The sequence below is a fragment of the Xiphophorus hellerii genome, unplaced genomic scaffold (genome assembly GCF_003331165.1).
Source record: "Xiphophorus hellerii strain 12219 unplaced genomic scaffold, Xiphophorus_hellerii-4.1 PGA_scaffold_86__1_contigs__length_79406, whole genome shotgun sequence".
In the NCBI taxonomy this organism is placed as follows: Eukaryota; Metazoa; Chordata; class Actinopteri; order Cyprinodontiformes; family Poeciliidae; genus Xiphophorus; species Xiphophorus hellerii.
In genome coordinates this window covers 24,778-40,259 of record NW_022587661.1, presented here as the reverse complement: position 1 = coordinate 40,259, position 15,482 = coordinate 24,778, and the positions used below count along the sequence as shown (strand labels likewise).

At 40.5% G+C, this 15,482-nt stretch overlaps 1 protein-coding gene across 1 annotated transcript in view; it reads left to right on the top strand.

The window, feature by feature from the left end:
• Positions 1-15,482, top strand: part of LOC116716744 (uncharacterized) — a 46,392-nt gene that overhangs the window by 17,284 nt on the left and 13,626 nt on the right. The gene's annotated exons all lie outside the window — the stretch shown is intronic.

Sequence of the window (15,482 nt, the reverse complement as noted above, 5' to 3'; positions counted from 1 at the left end):
TTAAAGATGGATCAAAAGACAGATCTATGAACAGTGAAGAGTTTTAATAAATTAATGGCACACTTAAATAATTATTACATAAGTTATTTGTTATCATTTGACACTCTTCACTCTCCATAAGAGTCAGGACATACTGGAGCAGCAGTTTGGTATTTAGCTTTGAAAATATAAAAAGCACATTTATCCCTCTTATAGTTTTAGGGTTTGTCTAATTTTTTCTAAAAATGTATTAGTTCTTAGAAAAATGTACATTTTGAAAACTTAAAAAAAATCAGTCCTACATTATGAAAAATAAATGTTACATTGTTCTGTTTCTCTAAATTATTCTACAAATATATTAGCGATAGATTATGAGTAAAACATAAAGTGCTATTAACATGAGTTTTATTAGAGGTTTAAATTTGCACTGTTCCTTTGCAGTTGGGCAGGTTTTATAGGTTTAGTTTTACCTTGTGTTTGCGCTGGAAAATTTAAAATCTGGCAACAGTGGCGAATGGCGCCATTTTTTGTTATCAATGAGCGTGACGCGCATGCGCCATATAGGATATAAAGATGACGCAGTTTCTACATGAGCGTTTTTTTAAAAAAAAAAAAAGATCCTGCTAGCACTTGACTCCACGGACACGGAACTGTCAGTCTGACATTCATGAATTTGGGGACGTGGATTTAACACGATGTTCTCTGATCTCCCAACACGCGGAATCCGAGTGGACGCCAGCCTAAAGACTGAAATGTTTGTGGATCCGACTGAAATCGTGTCGGTGTTCGACGAGGACTAGTTTGGCGTCTTGTACTTGAAAGTAGGCCAACGAGCAGGCCGCAGTGACGCCAAGTTTGAAATCGCTGCGTTGTAATTCGGTAAGTTATTTTTCGGAAACCTTATTCTAAGTTTTTGTCTTTTTCCACCGAAGACGTTAGTGAAGTAATTTTTTGTGTCCAAACAGAGCAGCACACAAGGAGAGACCCGACCATGGCCTCTCAGCGGCGGTTTGTTTGGTTGCTGGCGTCCCTGAAACATCTGAGGAGATAAAATGGCAGCTGGAGCTGCCAGCTGATCGATTATGGACATCGAGGCCTACTTGACCTACGAGGAGGCTGCAGTGACGGCAAGTAGGCCGCTGGAGTGCCATGTTTGAAATTGCTGCGTTGGTTATTCGGTAAGTTATATTTCGGAAACCTTACTTTTAGTTTTTGTCTTTTTCCATCGACGACAGGCTCGGCTCCAGACGAGTTTAACAGGGGGGCTAACCTACGGCAAGCAGTTTTAAAATAAATTCGGTTTTGCCGCCCTTACATTCCAGATATCTCAAATTGTTTTATGACTAGACGTTTTAGCGATTTAAGATATCTCTAATTATATTTTGACTTGATAAAATACCTATTTGATATATCTCTAATTACATTCTGACTAGTCGAAATGACGTCAGATTTATCATAGAGTTGTATGGAGACTTCAATTCAAGATATCTACAATGAATTACTGACTATCTGAAATGCACACTTCAGATATCTACAATCAAATTATGACTAATCATAAAGTAAATTCGAGATATCTCGAATTTAGTTTTGATTAGTCATAATTCTAATTAAAGATATCTCGAATGACAACAACATTCGAGATATCTTACATTTATTTTGAATAGGAAATCTGTAGTTTTGACTAGTGAAAACTAAATTATAGATATCTTAAAAGCAAATAATTACTAGACAAAACTAAATTTAAGATATCTTGAATTGTAATTTTGACTAGTCAAAATTCTTTTTAAGATATCTCTGAATGATTTGGAGATATCTTGAATTACACAGCTTTTCTATTTAAGATATCTTAAATTAACATTCTGACTAGTCAGAATGACATTAACTGATATCTTGAATATGTATTATGTGTAGTCAAAACGACCCTGACTTACGTGGCAATTTGAAAGTTCAATAAAGCAATGACAAATAGAAGAAAAAAAAAATAGAAAAAACATTTCATATGTTGAAAATGCTTTGACAATAGCAATTTTAGCTTTTCAAAGCAGTTTTTAAGTGCATTCGGTTTGTCGGAAACGAATAAACAGGAAATTCTTTGCAGATTTGAGAAGCAGTCTTATAGTTGATGAAGTTTTGAGTTCTCTGCATATCCAACATGGCCGAGCTCTTTCTATGTTGTGGCATTTATCGACAATTTTGTGCGGGAAACATAAAATTCTGCAGGCAACTGTTTGGACAGCACAAAGGGGCTTCCACGCAATTCTTAATTCAGATATCTAAAATTGTAATTTTGACTAGTCATAATTAAGTTAAAGATATCTTAAATTGTTATTAATGACGGAACCAGTGTCGTAATTTGAGATATCTTGAAAGGAATTTTGACTCGTCAAAATGTAATTGAAGATATCTCGAATTATTATTCTTACTAGTCAGAATGTAAATGCAGATATCTTAAGTTACCGCTCCAGATAGTCAAAATGTAGTTTTGTCTAGTCAAAATGCATTTTTAGATATCTAGAACGTAATTACGGATAGTCAGAAGAAACCGAATTTATGTTAAAACGGCTTGCCGTATAGCATCGGCTTATTCTGTGGGTGTAAATTGAATCTACGTAGCAATAATATCACTCAAGTAAAAGAAAAGGGTACAGTGCAATAAAACTACTCCAAGTACCTCCCCCCCCCCCAAAAAAAGCTACTCGAATGTAACAAGTACTTCCCAGTTTTGAACATAAACAACACCAGTAGCCTACAGGCTGCTTGTTAACAAGCTTAAGGTGCTGTGTTGGTATTAGCTTGTCATCTCTTAGCTAACATTACCTGCATCCAACAGCATTACTCAAGTTAGTCGGTTAGTTTGAGGGGAAAACCGTGCAAAGGTCTTTGCATTTTGCTGGTTTGCTGCCATGATTCTAACACACGTGTGCAGCTCTGCACAGCAGCAGCAGGTCTCCTTTGCACAGGTGTAGAGCCAGGGCGAGCATCTTGACGATCATGTTACGTTTAAAGGCGGCTTGGAAAAGCAGGTTACGACGTGTTAACAATGGATTAAACAGTTTTAATTGCTGAATAAAGTGACAGAAGCTACAGTTATGGGAAGTGCGGAAGCCCTTATTGTATCAAATCAATATAGGAATAACAGAGAGTTAGCCACTTTAAAGTGAAAAACAAATGGCTTCCAGTTCGGGGGAGGGGGAGGCGGCACACAGCTGATTCTGCCGCTGGGCCTGGTTAGTGAAGTAATTTTTTGTGTCCAAACAGAGCAGCACACAAGGAGAGACCCGACCATGGCCTCTCAGCGGCGGTTTGTTTGGTTGCTGGCGTCCCTGAAACATCTGAGGAGATAAAATGGCAGCTGGAGCTGCCAGCTGATCGATTATGGACATCGAGGCCTACTTGACCTACGAGGAGGCTGCAGTGACGGCAAGTAGGCCGCTGGAGTGCCATGTTTGAAATTGCTGCGTTGGTTATTCGGTAAGTTATATTTCGGAAACCTTACTTTTAGTTTTTGTCTTTTTCCATCGACGACAGGCTCGGCTCCAGACGAGTTTAACAGGGGGGCTAACCTACGGCAAGCCGTTTTAAAATAAATTCGGTTTTGCCGCCCTTACATTCCAGATATCTCAAATTGTTTTATGACTAGACGTTTTAGCGATTTAAGATATCTCTAATTATATTTTGACTTGATAAAATACCTATTTGATATATCTCTAATTACATTCTGACTAGTCGAAATGACGTCAGATTTATCATAGAGTTGTATGGAGACTTCAATTCAAGATATCTACAATGAATTACTGACTATCTGAAATGCACACTTCAGATATCTACAATCAAATTATGACTAATCATAAAGTAAATTCGAGATATCTCGAATTTAGTTTTGATTAGTCATAATTCTAATTAAAGATATCTCGAATGACAACACATTTGAGATATCTTACATTTATTTTGAATAGGAAATCTGTAGTTTTGACTAGTGAAAACTAAATTATAGATATCTTAAAAGCAAATAATTACTAGACAAAACTAAATTTAAGATATCTTGAATTGTAATTTTGACTAGTCAAAATTCTTTTTAAGATATCTCTGAATGATTTGGAGATATCTTGAATTACACAGCTTTTCTATTTAAGATATCTTAAATTAACATTCTGACTAGTCAGAATGACATTAACTGATATCTTTTTTTTTTTTTTTTTTTTTTTGTAACCCCTCCAGGGGGTCTTTTTGTGGGCTCTAGTGTCCCTTTTCATGAAGTAGGCTGACAGGAAAGGGGGAGGGAGAGGGGGGAAGACATGCGGCAAATGTCGCCGGGTCCGGGAGTCGAACCCGCGACAGCCGCGTCGAGGACTCGAGGCCCCCAAACGTGGGTCGCGCCAACCCCTACGCCACCACGGCACGCCCATTAACTGATATCTTGAATATGTATTATGTGTAGTCAAAACGACCCTGACTTACGTGGCAATTTGAAAGTTTAATAAAGCAATGACAAATAGAAGAAAAAAAAAATAGAAAAAACATTTCATATGTTGAAAATGCTTTGACAATAGCAATTTTAGCTTTTCAAAGCAGTTTTTAAGTGCATTCGGTTTGTCGGAAACGAATAAACAGGAAATTCTTTGCAGATTTGAGAAGCAGTCTTATAGTTGATGAAGTTTTGAGTTCTCTGCATATCCAACATGGCCGAGCTCTTTCTATGTTGTGGCATTTATCGACAATTTTGTGCGGGAAACATAAAATTCTGCAGGCAACTGTTTGGACAGCACAAAGGGGCTTCCACGCAATTCTTAATTCAGATATCTAAAATTGTAATTTTGACTAGTCATAATTAAGTTAAAGATATCTTAAATTGTTATTAATGACGGAACCAGTGTCGTAATTTGAGATATCTTGAAAGGAATTTTGACTCGTCAAAATGTAATTGAAGATATCTCGAATTATTATTCTTACTAGTCAGAATGTAAATGCAGATATCTTAAGTTACCGCTCCAGATAGTCAAAATGTAGTTTTGTCTAGTCAAAATGCATTTTTAGATATCTAGAACGTAATTACGGATAGTCAGAAGAAACCGAATTTATGTTAAAACGGCTTGCCGTATAGCATCGGCTTATTCTGTGGGTGTAAATTGAATCTACGTAGCAATAATATCACTCAAGTAAAAGAAAAGGGTACAGTGCAATAAAAACTACTCTAAGTACCTTTCCCCCCCCAAAAAAGCTACTCGAATGTAACAAGTACTTCCCAGTTTTGAACATAAACAACACCAGTAGCCTACAGGCTGCTTGTTAACAAGCTTAAGGTGCTGTGTTGGTATTAGCTTGTCATCTCTTAGCTAACATTACCTGCATCCACAACAGCATTACTCAACTTAGTCGGTTAGTTTGAGGGGAAAACCGTGCAAAGGTCTTTGCATTTTGCTGGTTTGCTGCCATGATTCTAACGCACGTGTGCAGCTCTGCACAGCAGCAGCTGGTCTCCTTTGCACAGGTGTAGAGCCAGGGCGAGCATCTTGACGATCATGTTACGTTTAAAGGTGGCTTGGAAAAGCAGGTTACGACGTGTTGACAATGGATTAAACAGTTTTAATTGCTGAATAAAGTGACAGAAGCTACAGTTATGGGAAGTGCGGAAGCCCTTATTGTATCAAATCAATATAGGAATAACAGAGAGTTAGCCACTTTAAAGTGAAAACAACAAATGGCTTCCAGTTCGGGGGAGGGGGAGGCGGCACACAGCTGATTCTGCCGCTGGGCCTGGTTAGTGAAGTAATTTTTTGTGTCCAAACAGAGCAGCACACAAGGAGAGACCCGACCATGGCCTCTCAGCGGCGATTTGTTTGGTTGCTGGCGTCCCTGAAACATCTGAGGAGATATAATGGCATCTTTAGCTGCCAGCTGATCGATTATGGACGTACTACAATCAAGCTGAGGATCGCCAGCAGTTGATCGATTATGGATGTACTACAATCAAGCTGACGATTCCCTTCAATCAAGCTGAGGATTCCCTCCAATCAAGCTGAGGATTCCCTCCAATCAAGCTGAGGATTCCCTTCAATCAAGCTGAGGATTCCCTTCAATCAAGCTGAGGATTCCCTTCAATCAAGCTGAGGATTCCCTTCAATCAAGCTGAGGATTCCCTTCAATCAAGCTGAGGATTCCCTTCAATCAAGCTGAGGATCCCTTCATATCAAGCTGAGGAATCGCTACAAGGTGCCTGGCGGATCCGCCCACCCATCAAAGGTTTAAGAGTCAAAGAACTGTTCCAATGGCGGGTCCAGAAGACATCTCAGGGGTAGGAGCTGTTGCGGGTTTTGCTGTGCTACTCCGCTGATTGCTATCACGCTTGTTGAAGGCCAACGCTAGGGCCTCTTGCTGTGCTGGTTTGGTTTGATTCTCTGCTGAGAGTCAATGAGCTGAGAAGGATTCTGCTGTTTTAAATCCTTCTGTCTTTGGGTTTTAGTGTTTGAATCAGTTGCTGTGGTCTTGTGACCTGTGCAGGTTTAGGTGTAACTAGAATCTGATATCTAGAATGGCTTGCCAAAGACCTGGCAAATACAGTTTAGAGGCTGTAGGAAGGGATTCATCTTAGGCTTTGTAAATATCACTATAATAAACCTTGATTACCTACTTATTAGTACTAATATACTGTGGCTATGTTCACAGTAGTATAGCTGCATTAGGATGGTTATCTTTCCAATGAATACAGTTTTTGAGTGAAGATGAGGTCTTTACATTTCAACATACGTTTAGATTTTTGTACCGATACCGATACTTAAAATTTAGTTTGAAATTTAGGATCCATACTTTCATAACTTAATTCAAACAAATTTTAATTTCATCATGGGACTTCATTTCTTCTGGACGACAGCGGACAACGGCGAGATCTCCTGGAGCTGCAGGCCGGAGGATGCAGAGGTAATGTTCACACTGTAATCCACCATTTCTTATTTACAGGTTTTCAGCTCCTTGTTTTCCATCTGGAGAGGATCAACTGGGACCTGTTCAGTGTTTAAATTTGTTTTTAACCCATTTTCCCTCCTAGACTAAGCAACTGGTGGACTTTTGTTGCAAATAATTTTTTTTTTTCTCGGATGAAGCCACCACAGGAGCTTCTACTACAACTAACTCCCTTTTCTCCTATAGAAACACTCCTGAAGCAGCTCTTTTTTTTCTGTCTCTCTCTTTATTCTGTTCTTTCAAATCCCCCGGGGGTAGTGACAGATGGCTTTCGTACAGAGCCAACTTCTGGTTCTGCTGGAGGGTTCTTCCTGTTAAAGGGAAGTTTATTCGCTCCACTGTCACTACATGCATTCTAAATATGAGGCATTGATTTGGCTTACTTAACTGTTAACCAATTTAAATAATTGGTGCAGTGCTGGCCTCATTTTGGAAAGTCTTTTCTGTTAAAGGGAAGTTCTTCTTTTTGGAAAGTCTTTCTGTTAAAGGGAAGCTTTTCCTCTCCAGTCACCACTTGGATCCTCAGTAGGAGGCCTTGCTTAAGCTTACTTTACTTTTATTGAATTTAAATAATTGGTGTGGTGTTTTTTTATTTTGGAAATCTTCCTGGTAAAGGGAAGTTTTTCCTCTCCACTGTCACCAGTTGGATAGTCAGTACAAGTCATTGCTTTAGCTTAACTATTAACCAATTTAAATAATAGTTCTAGCTTTAACCTTATTTTGGAAAGTCTTCCTGTTAAAGGGAAGTCTTTGTTTTTGAAAATCTTCCTGTTATAGGAAATGTTTCCATTCTTGTTACCACATGGATTCTCAGTAGGAGGCATTGTTTAAGCTTATTTATAATTAATTTACGTAATTGGTGCAGTGTTAGTGTTTCTGGAAGTCTTCCTGTTAAAGGGAAGTTTTTATTTTTGGAAAGTCCTCCTGTTAAAGGGAAGTCTTTCTTTTTGAAAATCTTCCTGGTCAAGGGGAGTCTTTCCTCTCCACTGTCGCCAATTTTATATTCAGTACAAGTCATCGCTTTAGCTTAACTACTAACCAATTTAAATAAGTGTTTTAGCGTTAACCTTATTTTGGAAAGTCTTCCTGTTAAAGGGAAGTCTTTCTTTTTGGAAAGTGTTAAGCTTAAGCTTTTATGACTTTTAGCCAATGTTTGATGGCCGTTTTTTTTTTTTTGGAAATCTTCTTGTTAAAGGGAAGATTTTTTCTCCCCTGTCACCACATGCATCCGCAGTATCTATGGTGGTGAATGATAGTTTTGAGGTCATGGTTGAGAATTTAAGGCCTTCTCAGCACCACACGGTATGTGGACCGGGAAGCTATGGTATGTGGACCGGGAAGGTATGGTATATGGACCGGGAAGATATGGAAGCCAATCAACAGTTTTTGTTGAGATGGAACGACGACTCAAGACGCCAGAAGGCCTCGGACTGAAAGGTAGGTAGGAGTGTGAATACAACGCCAGGAAATGTGGTTTGGTACTCAAGGCTATGAAGTCATCGGATGAGTTTAAGGTATTTAGTTTACAAATGAGTACAACGAAGGGGGTTGATCTATTCCAGGCACAATGCTCCCTCATGAAAACACGGTAGGCTATGTTAACTTTTGATCTTGGTTACAAAAGGGGGTTACCCTTGGTAACAAAAGGTTGTGTGTTCGTGTTTTCACATCAGTTTCGGTCGAGTGTGTGAAAAACAAACCCTACAGACGGTAAAGCGTTAGTTACACCTTTTCGGGCGGGTTGTGTGGAAAACGAACTCTCCCCGACGGGTAAAGGGGTGGTTACCTTTCGGTCGGGTTTGTGTGAAAACGACTCTCCCGACGGGTAAAGGGTTGGTTACCTTTCGGTCCGGGTTGGTGTGAAAACGAACTCTCCCGACGGGTAAAGGGTTGGTTGCCTTTCGGTCGGGTTTGTGTGAAAACGAACTCTCCCGACGGGTAAAGGGTTGGTTGCCTTTCGGTCGGGTTTGGTGTGAAAACGAACTCTCCCGACGGGTAAAGGGTTGGTTCTTTTCGGTGGAGTTTGTGTGAAAACGAACTCTCCCGACGGGTCAAGGGTTGGTTACTTTTCGGTGGGGTTTGTGTGAAAACGAACTCCTCCCGACGGGTCAAGGGTTGGTTTGCCTTTCGGTGGGGTTTGTGTGAAAACGAACTCTCTCCCGACGGGTCAAGGGTTGGTTGCCTTTCGGTGGGGTTTGTGGTGAAACGAACTCTCCCGACGGGTCAAGGGTTGGTTGCCTTTCGGTGGGGTTGTGTGAAAACGAACTCTCCCGACGGGTAAAGGGTTGGTTGCCTTTCGGTCGGGTTTGTGTGAAACGAACTCTCCCGACGGGTAAAAGGGTTGGTTGCCTTTTCGGTCGGGTTTGTGTGAAAACGAACTCTCCCGACGGGTAAAGGGTTGGTTGCCTTTCGGTCGGGTTGTGTGAAAACGAACTCTCCCGACGGGTAAAGGGTTGGTTGCCTTTCGGTCGGGTTTGGTGTGAAAACGAACTCTCCCGACGGGTAAAGGGTTGGTTGCCTTTCGGTCGGGTTTGTGGAAAACGAACTCTCCCGACGGGTCAAGGGTTGGTTACTTTTCGTGGGGTTGTGTGAAAACGACTCTCCCGACGGGTTCAAGGGTTGGTTACCTTTCGGTGGGGTTTGTGTGAAAACGAACTCTCCCAACGGGTCAAGGGTTGGTTGCCTTTCGGTCGGGTTTGTGTGAAAACGAACTCTCCCGACGGGTAAAGGGTTGGTTGCCTTTCGGTCCGGTTTGTGTGAAAACGAACTCTCCCGACGGGTAAAGGGTTGGTTGCCTTTCGGTGGGGTTTGTGTGAAAACGAACTCTCCCGACGGGTAAAGGGTTGGTTGCCTTTCGGTCGGGTTTGTGTGAAAACGAACTCTCCCGACGGGTAAAGGGTTGGTTACCTTTCGGTCGGGGTTGTGTGAAAACGAACCCGGCCGACAGGTAAATGCTTGAAAACTATTGCAGTGACAACAAAAATCCCAGCGACTGATGGGGGAGAAAAGTCCTCAAGTGACCCATCCACTCCCCGACTGCTCCCAACAATGGCCGACGGAAAAGGCCTTCGTCTCCCCCACCGCTGATGGATGACCTCAGTGACCCTGCCATCGAGCTCAGATATCTTCTTCAAGAAATACTGCAGGTATTTTGCTGTTTGATATTTACAAGTGTGAGTTTGAAAAGTGACTATTTATTGAGTTGCTAAAGAGTTAAACCTGCACCTGTCCTGTTGTTGTCCGGTTGTCCTTCAGCAACCCTCCTGGATCATTGCCCCAACAACAACGGAAAAGAACCTTAATGCCACCCGGCTGATGGATGACCTCAGTGACCCTGCCATCGGGCTCAGATGTCTTCCTCAAGAAATGCTGCAGGTATTTTGCTGTTATTAGAGAGGTATTTTGAGTATTTGAAAGTGACTTCAGAGAACGGGTTTGACCTTAAACTTGCACCTGTCTTGTTGTCCTTTTGTCCTTTAGGAATTCTCCTGGATCATCTAGTTTTTCGTCTCGGATTCGCCCTTCATCGGATCCCCATCATCCAACAGAAAAGGCTTTCGTCTCCTCCTCCAACCCCCTGCTGATGGATGACATTAATTACCCTATCATCAGTGTCGGTAATCTTACTCAAGAAATACTGCAGGTATTTTGCTGTTTGATATTTACAAGTGTGAGTTTTGAAAAGTGACTATTCATTGAGTTGCTAAAGAGTTAAACCTGCACCTGTCCGGTTGTCGTTCAGGAATCCACCTGGATCGTCTTTTTTTTTTTCTTTTTCTTTTGGATTTTGTACTTCATTGCCCCCACCATCGACAGACAGAAGAAATAACTGAACTTGAAACGCTTATCAAAACGACTTCAGTTTATCTTTTTTTTTTTTTTTTTCTTCCAAAAACTGGATAAGTCTTCAGTCTGGTACTTTGGCCTTCTCTAGCCATTCTCTTTTTTATGAACAATTTTGTTAGTTTTATTTATTTTAGATATGTTAAATGTTAGAATTTAATGTATATTGATGTTTGAGGGTGTGTTTTTGCATCATTTTAGCGTTACCATGGTTATGGCATTTATTATGAGTAGGCTTAGACTGGTTTATTGTGATCTGTCTGTATTTATGCTGTTTGTCTTTTTTTTTTTTTTGTATATAATTTATGTCAACTGCTTTTGTTTTCTCAGTTATTTTTCTTTCCATAGAAGCTACACCTGGTCTGGTGTTCTGACTAGCTGTGGTTGCTTCCTGGAAAAGGTCATTGGCTGACATGATGCTGCCATCACCTAACATTTCTTCTCCCTCTCCTCTTCATTTCCACGAACATGGAAAGTTCTCCTGATCAGTTGACCTGTTGTTGTGTCTCTGCTCTGTCTTCTCTCAGCCTCCAGTCGGTCATGGCAGATGGCTGCTGATACTGAGCTCGGTTCTGGTTCTGTTGAAGATTTCTTCCTGTTGGAGGGAGTTCTTCTGCTGCACTGTCGCTACATGCATGCTCTGTATTGGGGACTGCTGTAAAGTCAACAACTCAACACAAGCGATTTGCTGTCGCCCCCTGCTGGTCAGATGGAGTGAATGCTGTAAGTAACGACTCCTTACAATTTGCTGAGTTTAGTTTGGTACAAACTTTTTAGACTACTTTAATAATCAATTGAGCTTATAGCATTAGCAATATGAATACATGTGATTGAAGTAAAATTACTTCAAAGTGCATTGAGATGACATTTGTTGTGAATTAGCAATATATAAAATTGAACTTTCAAACTAATAAATGAGCCCCAAAAATAAACAATATAAAAAAACAAAAACCCCAACAACCATACAAGAAAGTTCAAAACCCCAAAATAGATACAAAACCCCCAAAATAGATACCAAAACATTCAAAACACCAAAATAGATACCAAAACATTCAAAACCCCCCAAAATAGATACCAAAACATTAAAAGCTTATAATTATAATGCTAATTCACAACGATGTTGTTGAGGCATTTTATAAAAAGTCATTTCAATTTAGTCAGATTACTATTGATCCAAGTTATCAATTCATTAGGTTCACTTAATTATAAAGTAGTTGAAAAGTTTGTACCAAATAAAACCCAACAGATTGTATGGATTCGTTACTTACAGCATTCACTCCATCTGACCAGCAGGGGGGGCGACAGCAAATCGCTTGTGTTGAGTTTGTTGACTTTACAGCAGTCCCCAACACAGAGCATGCATGTAGCGACAGTGCAGCAGAAGAACTCCGCTCTACCAGGAAGAAATCTTCAGCAGAACCAGAACCGAGCTCAGTACCAGCAGCCACCTGCTATGACCGACTGGAGGTGAGAGAAGACAGAGCAGAGACACAACAACAGGTCAACTGATCAGGAGAACTTTCCATGTTCGTGGAAATGAAAAGGAGAGGGAGAACGGTTAGGTGATGGCAGCATCATGTCAGCCAATGACCTTTTCCAGGAAGCAACCACAGCTAGTCAGGACACCAGACCAGGCGTAGCTTCTGTGGAGAGAAAAATAACTGAGAAAACAAAAAGCTAAGTTTCTAACTAAGCTTTTTAGTTAGAAAAGGTTAGTTTCTAACTAAACTTGTTGTTTAGTTAGAAACACAAGAGCGCCACCTTCTGGCCTCTCTACAGATCAGTTCAGGTCAGAGAATGGAACTGTTTCTGTCTTTGTTTTTCCCCTCCGTGGGCTGCCACCTTATCGTGGTGGAGGGGTTTGAGTGTCCCAGTGATCCTAGGGCTGTCGGAGGCTTCATGCATCTATTTGGGTTGGGTCTGCCGGGGCAAACGGTCCTAGGTGAGGGATCTGACCAAGAGCAGCCCAAAGATTGCTTAGAAATATAGATACAGTGTTCCTATTTAGAGATGACGATATATACAGGGTTCCCGCTTACCACCAGAGCTATAGACTGAAGTCAGTTTCTCCAAGTGTTTTATCACCCTGGCGGGGCCACCAGGCTTTATTCCCTCCCCTCACCAAGCTTTGGGTTGTTATTTTAGATGGGGATTTTCTCCACCAGTGATGGTAAAGACAGATTAAAGTAAAGGTTTATAGTTAAGACATTGAACTGACTGAGGAGTTGTGAACCAATTGTGCCGTCCCATCAGTTTTCCGTTGGCTTCACATGCTGTTATTTCTGAGTTTTGATTCCTGATCCTGCACCTCAGACTTTCTGTAACTTGACATTTTATAACCGAAACACGCAGCAGACCGCTGATGTAAGAGCAGCTCTTCCACTGGACACAGGTTTTCTGTAGGAAACCCTGAAAGTTTTCCCAGGTGTCGCTTCCTGATTGTTGACTTGGAACTTTCTTGGCAATCTTTCTTAAGGAATGCTGCAGGTATTCTGCTGTTTATTTAAGTAATATTTAGAAGTTAGTTTTTGAAAAGTGGTGATTATATTCTGAGTCGTTAAAGGGCTTGACCTAGAACCTGCACCTGTCCTGTTGTCGCCTTCCTGTCCTCAATTTCCATTTGCTTGATTTGTTTCTCTGTTTCTACCAAAAACTGGACAAATAAAGTCTTCAATCTGGTGTTTTGTTAACAAAATTGTTCTTTTAAAACAAGGTTTAATTGAGACCATGCACTTTATAATTCCTTTTATTTTGTAGATTCTGTTTATGTATTTAGGATATTCTAAATGTCTTCCAGTTCCAGTGTTAAATGTTCATTAGAATTTAAAGTTGAGATGAAGAGGACTTTTCCCCTTCAGTCTTCCACTCAGAAGCTTCTTTCTTCTCAGTTTGGTTTTTAAAGTTTTATCTTTGAGACTGTGTTCTTGCATTGTTATGCTTTAGCCATTGTATTGGTTGAAAATGGTCTCATTACCGTTTTATCGTTTATGGCAATAACTTCTTGGACAATTTATCATCCAGCAAAACTTATTGTGACGGTTGTCAACATAAATTTTGCTGGACAATAAATTGTCCCAGAAGTTATTGCCATAAACGATAATGTTGTTTTAATACCATTGTCAACTAATATAGTGGCTATGGCACAATGATGCAAAAACACATTCTCAAATATCAATAAACTTTAAATTCTAATGAACATTTAGTACTAGAACCCGAAGACATTTTAAGTGTCCAGAATAAATTTAAATGTCTTCTTCCTGTTAGGACCAGAAGAAGAGGACTCTTTCCCTTCGGTCCTCCACTCAGCAGCTTCTTTTTTCTCAGTTGGATTTTATTTCCATCACAACAACCTTACAAATGTTGATGAAAATAATTCATGTCTGAGTTCCTGTTTCTCCTTTTTATTTGGGTCTGAGCAGGGAGAGTTTCATCAGGTGTCCCACAGCAGCTTGATAGAATCGGGCTGTGGTACCGTCAGTAATGAGCCGAACGGGTCGGCGGTGTGTCGCTACGACTCGCTCATCTGAGGCGCCACTGGTGGGGGAGATTTGAGATCAAACAGCCTGAAAACGGCCTCACCTGTTGAGTTTGAGTCGCTATGTCACACTGAGCCGATGGACGCTGGAAGAGAGGAGACGCAGCGAGCTTCTCCTGCTGGGCAGATCTGAGAGAAGAAAATGAGGATTTAACTATACCGTCCTGATAAGAAGCTGCCTTCTGACCCAGATGAACTCATCCATCCATGCCTGGTTCCCTTCATCCATCCATCCTGGTTCCCTTCATTCATCCACCCATCCATCCATCCTGGTTCCCTTTCATTCCTGGGAATTCCTTGCTGACCATTTTGATTTCTTTACAGGGATGTTCTCAGTCTTTTAAAATAAAAATGAATAAAGCAGAAAGTCCTTGGAGTTTGTCTTTAAATGGGTAAATTGGAGCCAAGCCTTTTTTTTAGCCCTGAGCAGATTTTTAAATGGGGACTGTGGAATGGACGAGCTTTAGTTTTATCTTTTATAAGTCAGCTTTATTGACTGTTGAAAAACACACGGCATCTCTAATGGTATTCACCCCGAACCTCACACACAGCGCTTGTGCATCCAAGAGTCTTCTGCAATAACCACAGTTAGAGTAACAAAATAACAGCAACATAAAGTAAGAGTTCTGTATATGATAGGGACCCCGTTACCAACATGTCATCAGATGCTTAATCATTCCTATGCTATGTGTGTAAGATACTTACATTTTTTGTAATTGGCTTGCCGTACATCATATAGGTGTTATTGCTATTTATTTTAACTTTACAGGAGTAATAAACTGAAAATATATATTTGGATTTTGAAATGCATGGAGGTGTTTAAGTGTGCAATATTATTTAAACTGGCAACACATAGCCCTGTGCACATCATCCCCACCCTGGTGGCAGCTTTATTCTGTGGGCCTGCTTAGCAAAGACAGAAAAGCTGGTCAGAGCTGATGGTTAAACAGATGGAAGAGAAACCTGGACTGATGCAGATGCTCGCTTTCCTTCAACAATGAAATAGAACAATGACATATCGGTGTTCAGAACTAAATATAAAAGACTATGGTTGGACCTGGACATTTATATTTATACATGAGCTTCCATCTAACTGAGTCTTTTTGCATGGAAGAATGTGGAAATAATAAAAAAAAAACAACAGTCTCTTGATGTGCAAAGCCGAATT